The sequence below is a fragment of the Phoca vitulina genome, unplaced genomic scaffold (assembly GCF_004348235.1).
Source record: "Phoca vitulina isolate PV1807 unplaced genomic scaffold, GSC_HSeal_1.0 scaffold143, whole genome shotgun sequence".
Lineage (NCBI taxonomy): Eukaryota > Metazoa > Chordata > Mammalia > Carnivora > Phocidae > Phoca > Phoca vitulina.
This window is the reverse complement of record NW_022589846.1, coordinates 198511-208039: the sequence shown is the minus strand read 5'-3', so window position 1 is coordinate 208039 and position 9529 is coordinate 198511. Positions and strand designations below refer to the sequence as shown.

Sequence of the window (9529 nt, the reverse complement as noted above, 5' to 3'; positions counted from 1 at the left end):
GTGGTCTGAGGTGTTTTTCTCCCAACCCCACTGATCCAGCTGTATCCTAAACTTGGGCTCATGTCTCCTTTACAGTCTGCTTTCTGAAATCTCTGCGTTGTATAGGCATTCAGCCAGGGGTGGCAAAATCACAGGGGTCCCTAGGCTTAGAAACGTCATGTAGGTGTACATGGCATTGTGTAAGAGGTCCCATTTGCTCATCTGAGCTGAGAACGAATCTCTTTAAACCACCTTCTTGTCTAAATCTGAACCTAACTCCATGGGAGGAATGGACAGGATTTTGACAAAATGACGCATGAACTAGGAGACACACTCCTAGGGCACAGAAGGTAAAGCACAGGGAGGCTGGCAGATGCAACTCAAAGACTCAGGTGCTCTCACTACACAGTGGTGGAATCTCATAAGGGTTCAGTCTATTCCAGGAATATGCTTTAGGCTCAGACTTCCTAGGGTTTACCCTCCTCAGTTTGTGTTCATCCCCTCAAGGCTAGTCCTCCAGGTATATCTGGTTGAGGTTGAACTGAAAGAAAGGAATCCTGGGAAACAGAAGGAGAAAGAGAAAAATCAAAAAGCCACCGAGATATGAAGACATCATGAAGTGAAAACAAAAAGAGAAACGGATTTCAATAAGCAGTCTCAAATTGTCAGTCTTTGTTTGGTGTTCACTGGGTTCAGAACAGTTTGGAGCCAAAAGAAACCATAGGCATGGTTCATGCTCTTCAGAGAACTATCATTTTAATGAGTACCTATTTCGTACCTAGCCACTGTGCTGGTCTCTGCCCAAATTACCACACTGCATCCTTCCCAGGGAGGGAGGTGTTGCATTGTGAACTTGTAACATCAAGATGGAAAGACAAACTGGAGAGTTGCAAAACAGAAAATACAGAGAGCTGGAGAGAAAACACAGAAGGACAGTCAGGTAGTATGCAGGAGAAGGATAATTGATGTCTCCATATGGGTAGCCAGATAGACTCCACCAATGAGAGAAAAGGTAAATTAAGAAGTGACATGGCATAAAAGCCTTCCCTTGACTAAGATAAAAATCTGGCTGGGTTCACAGATGTGCGGACAATCACCAGAACTCAGGAACAAGATGAAGTATAAAGTGAGGACACTCAGGTGACTTGAGGTCTGACTCCATGAAAGTCTTCATCAGCAGTGTGTGCTTCAGGATCCCAAGAATCACAACGTATCCTCCATGTGGACATAAGAGAAGTGCATCTCTCTGGAGTCTACCCTTGGTGAGAGCTTAGATGTGAGCAGGAAAAACCTCACCCCTTAGCTCTCCCCTGATCCCAACTATTTCCTTTAAATGTCCTATGAAGTTTGACTTTGATCTTGATTATGTCCTGTCCCTAAGATCATCCGTGTTAGTGCATGTCCTAAGGGTAAAATAGGCCTGCTTCTTTAGTATGTAAGTTGCTTTGAGGAACGATTTAAAAAAAAAAAAAAAGACTGCATAGTGTCTAAGGAGGATTCAAAACCCTTTCAAATGGAATTCCAATGTGTCTATAAAACGTATCCTTCAAAAAATCTCATTGATCACTTTCCTCTACAACTCATCAATTCTCCACACTTTAAATTGCCAAGCGCAACTCATACCCTCCGTCCTGCTGACTTGCTTGCTTAATCATGCTTGTCCAACCAATGTAAATCTATCATCTATCTATTTGAAGTCACTTCCCATCCAAATTCACCCTTCCACCTAAATATGGCCTACACACTAAACTTCCGCTGACCCCAATCCCGCCCCTCTCCCCCACATGTCCAATGCCTTATCCTCCTACCTACCATTAGCCCAAACTCACATTTCTCCTTTCCCAAATCACCACACCCTTATTCTTTCCAAATATTTGACCCCAGCTACAGAGATAAATCACTCTCTCCTATGATCAGATCTCATTATCTTAAAATACTCACAGGATCTAACTCTCTCATGTGATACCTCTTCACCTTTCCAAATAGAGGCATCCTAGGAAGGTGTGGAACTTTCCGCCCCATCTTATCATGAATCCTGCTACTTGTAAATGAATTCCTCTCACACAATCCATCTCTCCTTCCACACAAAGGCTACTTCTACAGGATGCCCAGTTCAATTTGAATTTCTGATAAACAATGAATCATTTTTTAGTATAGGTAGCCCCATGTAAAAAAGCTTAAAAATACATTATTTATCTAAAATTCTAATATAATGGGGCCCCCTGTATTTTTTTTCTTTCTAAATCTGGCAACCCTAGATACCACACACTCTCCTTGGGACCAATATGGCATCTCATTTTCTAGTGTCTCATCTCAGAAAAAGGTCTCAGACTGATAAAATGTGCCTGTCCAGGGTTGCAGGTCAAATTTCTAACCGTTCAACCCTACTCACAATGGTTGTCCCTTACCCTTCATTTCAATCCCCACACCCAGATGCTCTTCAAAACCAAAGCAACCAGATGGGGATCCCTTACCCAAAGTGAATTCCCAGATGGCAAAAACAGGTGACTCTGAGGGAAAAAGAGGAAAAGTCTGGAAGGATGCTACCAAAATGAGCCATAAGAAGGAGAGTTCAACGGCAAAGACAACAAAATATCAGCCACACATATTCTGAGGAGGAAGTGGGAATTACAGCTTGGGACAGGGGTCAATTCTTTTCACCTCCAAACTCACATGCTATCCCCTCCTCCACCTGCCCATACTCACACACTGTCAAGAGAGGAGGAGCAGAGCTGAGAGAGAACTCAGTGAGGGACAGGTGAGCTCAGGGACAGTTTGCTGGAGGACTCAGAGAAGATGAAGAAGGTAGAGAGAATTGAGGAGTTTGGGTTCTGCGATGAGAGGAGTTCAGTAAGGGTGAGATCAGTCTGAGCCTCTTGGCCTGTTGGCACTTACCTGGAGGTAAGTCTACCTGGAGGCCTGCATTTCTTAGAGTCTTCCTACTACCACAGTATAAGGACTGGGTCAGGAACACCCACCTCATAGGACACCTAGCCTACAATAAATTAACCACTCCCTCCAGTGGTCACAGGGTCCTGCTTATCCTTTGCACCATGAGAAAGTCAAAGATCACCTTCAAAACAGATGTCCCAGACACTGCTGAATGTCAGCTTGTCAAGGAACATGACAGGTACCCAGTCTAAGGAGATGTACATCTATTTCAGCAAGAGGGTGGTCATGAAGTTGAAGGCCAAGACAGAAACTTGACCTGCTTCTTTGAGTTCTTCTTGGGAGACACGCATGTTCTGGTAAAGATGGAATGGAGCCACTTACGGCATAGGAGGAGATATGCTCAGGAATATCCCTCTGCCATTTCTCCCTCCAGACTTGAGCTGGCTCCTCCACTTGAGCTCTTTTGAAAGGAGACTTCGGATATGGCCAAATCTCAGGTTGCTTTCCGTCAGATTGCCCAAAGGAAGTTCTGCCCTCCCCATATAATCCACTCACTCCCCATGTACTGGACCCTGCACACTACCAACTTTATTTCTTGTTACTTCCTTAAACTGATTCTCTCTGTTTTGTTTTGTTTTAACCTCTTACCCCTCTTACTCAGTGGATATCACTGTTTCTTCATCCTCCCTTGCTGCAAGGGAATTAATTCTTATTCCGCTGTCCATTTACTTAATTACTTGGGGTTCTATTCCTATGGAAGAAGACAAATACATATATTACATGTCAGGGGTTGGGCATTCTACAAACAAGAGTCATGCTGAAAATAAAAAGAGACCGCTTGATTTAATCCAGTATTTCCTACATTTACTTGACAAAACAACCATTTATGTGACCCCCCCCTTTCCCACCCCCGTCCCCATGTAATACCCATGTTCATCTTCTTCTATGGGAATAGAACTTGCAGTAGGTGTGGCTATGTGACTAAGGCCTGGCCAACGAGATGCAGGTGGCCTGCAGGCCTGTGGCTTCTGGGAGACTTCCTCTAATAAGAGCTGGCACACACCCTTTGCCTTTTCTTGAATCCTCCTCCATCTTTCTGTCTGAAACCTGAATATGATGATTAGAAATCTGCCCACCAGATAAGGGATGATGGACTATGAACGGGAAGGAACCCGGGCCCCTGAAGACTTTGTGGAACAAAGCCATCACCACAACCACGGACTGCCTGCTTACCTCCTTTTGTAAAGTTTCCTCCGATCCTCCCAAGCAGAAACACCCACTTCCTCCAATGTTCTTACTGCGCTTCACACAGATCTTTCCTCTAATACATATCTTATCAAATTAAACTTGTCTCTTATGCACAGGGATTTACTGAATCAAAGCCCATTCTGATTGACAGGCAGTGGATATTGTATTGAGGAAGAACCCAAGCCTAACTTTTTGTTGAGTGGAAAAGAAAGTCACAAGTGATTGGTGTTACCTGCCTTGAATATGGCAAGGAGACTGGTAATTTGCCCCAGAGTTGCCACCTCTGAACTCGGCTTATATCTATTTCATTTTTTTCATTTTTTTATTTTTTAGATTTTATTTATTTATTTGACAGAGAGAGAGAGACAGCGAGAGAGGGAACACAAGCAGGGGGAGTGGGAGAGGGAGAAGCAGGCTTCCCGCTGAGCAGGGAGCCCGATGTGGGGCTCGATCCCAGGACTCTGGGATCATGACCTGAGCCGAAGGCAGACACTTAAACAACTGAGCCACCCAGGCATCCCTCACTTTTTTTTTTTAAGATTTTTATTATTTATTTGACAGAGAGAGAGGGAGAGAGCATACAAGCAGGGGGAGTGACAGGCAGAGGGAGAAGCAGACTCCCTGCTGAGCAGGGAGCCCGACATGGGGCTCGATCCCAGGACCCTGGGATCATGACCTGAGCCAAAGGCAGATGCTTAACCTACTGAGCCACCCAGGCGCCCTATTTCTTTTAACTATGATTTCTAAAGGGTGAGGAACCAATCTTTTCTTACTTTCCATTTCCAGTGCCCAACTAGATTATAGGGTAGAATGCAAATTGCATGACTTTTAAAGATAAAATGAGACTCCTAATTTAATGCTGCCAGCGAGGAGCAGTGGGGCTGCCAAGACACACGGGCAGAAGCAGCCAGGGCCTCCGGGGCCTGCACACCGGCCACAAACAGGACTCCACGGGCCAGCCGGGGGAAGGTTGGGGGTGGGGGCTGGGAACAGGAACAAGCAGCTGCAGAGGCAGCGGTCACTGGACCCAGGAGGTGGCCCCGCACAGGTGCTCCCTTCCCCTGGAGACCAGTGGGAGACTTTGCAGGAGGGGTCAGGGTGCCACTGGGCTGCTGAACACCATGGAACACCAGGGCCCGGGGAGCCACGCAGGAGGTGCCCACTGCGGGGCAGGACACTTGGACGTTTGAGCCTCGGCCGACTTGCACCTCTCTGGCTGCAACTGCAGTATCTGAAAGAAGCCACAGAACAGACACTTCCTTGCTCAGGCTTTGGAAGCCTGAAGGGAGCCAAGAGCGTAAGCACACACACATTCAAAGCACACAGAGCCTAGCACACCTGTCCGGCCAAATGGACAGACCTGTCAGAATCTCTAAAAGTAAGAAAAAAGGTTTTATTTGAGCCCAACTTAGGCCGGCTGCCGGGAAACACGCTCTTCACAGGGAAGAAAATGTTCTGGAGAAGGAACAGTTTTTACAGGGTCATATACTTTTTTACATCTTGTAAGAGCTCAGACTATAGATTGGCACACAGGCAGGAATGAGCTTTATCGCAAAGGAACGCCGGGAGTAGGAGCATCCATCGATACCTCAAGGACAAGCTGGTTTTCCTTTAGGCTACTCATGTACAAAGCAGATGTACGTGTATTCGTGGTGCGCCATATGCTAGGCTTTTGGTATGTATGGTCATGCTACCTCAGAAAGAAATTTAAAACGGCTTCCCCTGTGTATGAGGTCTTCAGAGAGTTTTTCTCTCATCACCTTCTGTAAGGGGGTGGCATTCAGAGCCTCTACACGCCCCGCTCACACCCTGGAGGCTCTGGAATGGCCCCACACTGCCTGGAGGAGGGCACTGGGTGGAGTGTGGTCGCGGAGGGATTCAATGGCACGAACTGGGAGGCCACAAAGGAGCACAAAGGCATCATCAAGACCGTGTCTGAAGAGCGAGCTCCTGCTTCTCCATTCAGGAAGTTGTAATGCTTGGGGCCAGCAGCTCTGCTGTCCTCGCGGCACCTCGGTGGTGCTCGTGAGAGTGGCTGGTGAGTGTGGACCCAGGCAGCCAGTTCCATTGGCCGGTGGCCATCTTGACCTTTGCGGTTTGTCGCAGCTACTCCTTTCTTTAGGCAGCTCTTTGCTCCTCCTCAGCCCAGACTGGGACATAGGCTAGTTGACATCCATCTTTCTCTTCCCAACTTTTGTGTGACCTATTAGGAAAATAAATATTTTGAACAGTGAAGCAATTACTGTGGCTTAACAACAACACAAAGATAAAATGAGACCCTCAAATTTGACACCTGTGACAAGCCATTTTGAGGCACTTGTTTGTTTTCCTCTTGCTTGGGTGTATTTCAGTGAGAAAATCTGAGCTGCTCTAGGAAATCAAGAGATGAAGATGCTATCCTCTTGGAGTTGTTGGACCATCAACTCGGTGATTTTTTAAAATATGCTGTTGGTTGTTATCTTTGGAGTAGATCAAACAGAAAATACTTTTGTGAGACTATAACTCTGCTGAATCAGGGTTTTGGTGAGTGACTAATAGAACAAATTGGACGCCTGATGAATATGGTACCTGTGGCTAGTTGGAATTCCTCCCTCCAAATCCTAAAACGGTTTCTGAACAAGACCCAAGCAATGCAGATGTATTTTCCTTCCTCTGATCTCAGATTCCTTCTCTGGTTAAAGGATCGATTCTCCTTAGTATTTTAGAACCCAGCCTCCCCTATCTCCTGAGTGGCCTCTGATACCCCTTTCCTGAATCTTCATCCTCTCTATTGGCATTTTTCCTTTAGCGACATATTCAAATCTCTTTCACCCTGAACCTGTAGGCCCTACTCCCTCTAGAAGTCCTACTGTTCTACAGTAGAGATGGCCTTTCATTTTTCATTTTTATAGCCAAAATTCTGGAAAGAAATGATACAGCTTGTGTCCCGTCCTTCCCTTTCCACCACACTCCACAGAAACTGCCCCTATTAAAGATGAAAAACTCTTGATTCCTAAACTCCCTAGATCTTCTTCAGAGAGGGAGTATAAGATAGTGGTAACAAGCACAGACTCAGAAAGTCAGACTGCCAGGGTTTAAATCCCCATTCTGCCACTTACCAGCAGCATGATCTTGCACAAAACACTTAACTTCCTTGTACTTCATTTCCCTCATCCATAAGATGGGGTTGTTGTGAGGATTAAACAGCAAAGGGTTCTTGGATGATTGAGTTAGTACATATAAGGAGCCTATAACATGCCTAGAACACAGAAATTCCCAACTGATCTCTGTATGACACTGCTGTCATCAACCTCTCCTCCCTTGGTTGCCCTGACCCATTTTTGTTTGTTCATTTTCCTCATAATTTGCTGGCTGCTCCTTCTTATTCTTTGCCCTTGTCTCCAGGTTTCCTGTTTTGCTTCTCTCTATATTTTAAAATAAAATCATCTTTCTAAATAAATACATAATAAAAATAAAAACTCTCTAAAGAATTTTAAGTTTGGAGATAATTCAGCTATCTTATGAATGGCTTCCATTTCCTACAAGGTCCATTAATTGAACTCACATTCAAGTATCTCTTTTTTCCCATCTTCCATTCCAGTCCATCTTCAACTCATTGGATCTATTAAGCTTCACCTCATATTTCATCCCCTCCAGAGTCTTTTCTACACTTTTCTCAAACAGCTTTTTTTTTTTTTTTAAGATTTTATTTATTTATTTGACAGAGAGAGAGAGAGAGAGCACAAGTTGGCAGAGAGGCAGGCAGAGGGAGAGGGAGAAGCAAGCTCTCCACTGAGCAGGGAGTCCGATGTGGGGCTCGATCCCAGGACTCTGGGACCATGACCTGGGCCGAAGGCAGCCGCTTAACCGACTGAGCCACCCAGGCGCCCCTCTCAAACAAATTCTTAATTAAGTACTCCTTCTCTATGCTCCCAGACTATACTATGTAACTTCTACCTCTATGACACCACTTACAGCACCTGCTGTCTCCATGCTAGAGTGTGAGCCATTAGAGGAATGGGACTGAATCTCACCTGTCTTTAAATTCCTAAAATCCAATATAGAGTCACATGAATTGGTAGTGCTCCAGAAACATTTGTTGAGTGAATGAAATAATAAATAAAATGAGCACTTTGATTGGGCCAATGTCTCTTGAAAGAAAAGGCTGAAGAGTTCTCCAAGTATTGAGACCTTCTTACACGCAGTGCAGGGATCAGAACCACTTGCTTGGTGTTTATTCCAGCACTTTCCCACAATACACTCACCACTGCTGAGGTAGTCACACAAGTACGGTGGTTGCAAGCACAGGCTCTGGTATCAGACGGCTCATCTTTCCGCTTCACCGGCTACTGAACGTGTGATCTTGGGCAAGTCATTTAATCTCTATGTACACCAGTTCCCTCCTTAGATAAACATAATACAGATCAGAATTTTTCTTACAAGGTAATGAGATAACACATGTAAAGTGTTTAGAACAGGGTCTGGAACATACCACACATAGAACTTAAAAATTATTATTTCAGGGGCGCCTGGGCGGCTCAGTCGTTAAGAGAGCCACTACTGATGTCCTCTCAGGTCGTGACCCCAGGGTCCTTAGACCCCCCCCCCCCCCGCGCTGGGCTCCCTCTCAGTCCGAGTCTGCTCGAGATCCTGTCTCCCTCTGCCCCTTCCCCTACTTGCGCGCTAAATAAATAAAGAAATCAAAATCTTAAAAAATATATGAATCTAAAATAAACTGCAGCTCCGCCCGGAGAATTCCAGAATTAGAACCGTGACTGGTTCCCCCGAGGATGCTCTCACCGCCCCCATCCCCGGCGCTCCGCTCCCCACCGAAGTCCCCGGTGCATTCCCCAGGCTTCAGTCCTTTCTCTCCTCAGTGCTCAGCCTTCCTCTTTGCTGCCCGAGGGCTTTCTGAACACTGTTCACAGAACAGTTGAGCAGGGAGAACAGATCTCCGCAGGGACTTCACTCTGAAGGGAACCCCCTTCCGCTCCAACCCACAGAAGTGACTGCTCTTCGTTGACCGCAGCCCAGAAACGGGACGGGGACCGCCGTGGGGCCTGAGCAGCCAGCCCCGGCCGCAGCTGCCTGCACCTCCACAGGGCCGCCGGCGCCCCGGGAAAGCACCTCAGCCGTCGCGCGGGCCGCATCTTCGGCGGCTGGGCGCTTCCGCTGCGCTTCGGGAGCCTCCATTTCTCCCAGATCCTTCGGGGTGTTCTTCTCAGGGTCGGCATTCGTCTCCGTGACGCTGCTTCTGCCTCGAGTTCGCTTTTAACCGCTTTGAGGAAGGAGCACAGGAGTCAGACACTGTAACACACACAACGTCGTCTCTTCTCAGACAAAGCGGCAGCGCAGTGCGCTCCTCAGCCCGGGACCCCGCAGCGCCCCACGCACTCCCCAGCTCCCGGCCCGCTCCGCCCCGAGCCGCCGA

General features: G+C 46.7%; 1 long non-coding RNA gene across 1 annotated transcript; it reads right to left on the bottom strand.

Moving 5' to 3' along the window:
* Positions 1-4868: 4868 nt before the first annotated feature.
* On the bottom strand, positions 4869-9499 carry LOC116628887. The gene is made up of 3 exons (XR_004298670.1): positions 8929-9499; positions 8364-8501; positions 4869-6322 (listed from the first exon to the last, which is right to left on the bottom strand). It is a non-coding gene; the product is annotated as an uncharacterized LOC116628887 (long non-coding RNA).
* Positions 9500-9529: the final 30 nt, after the last annotated feature.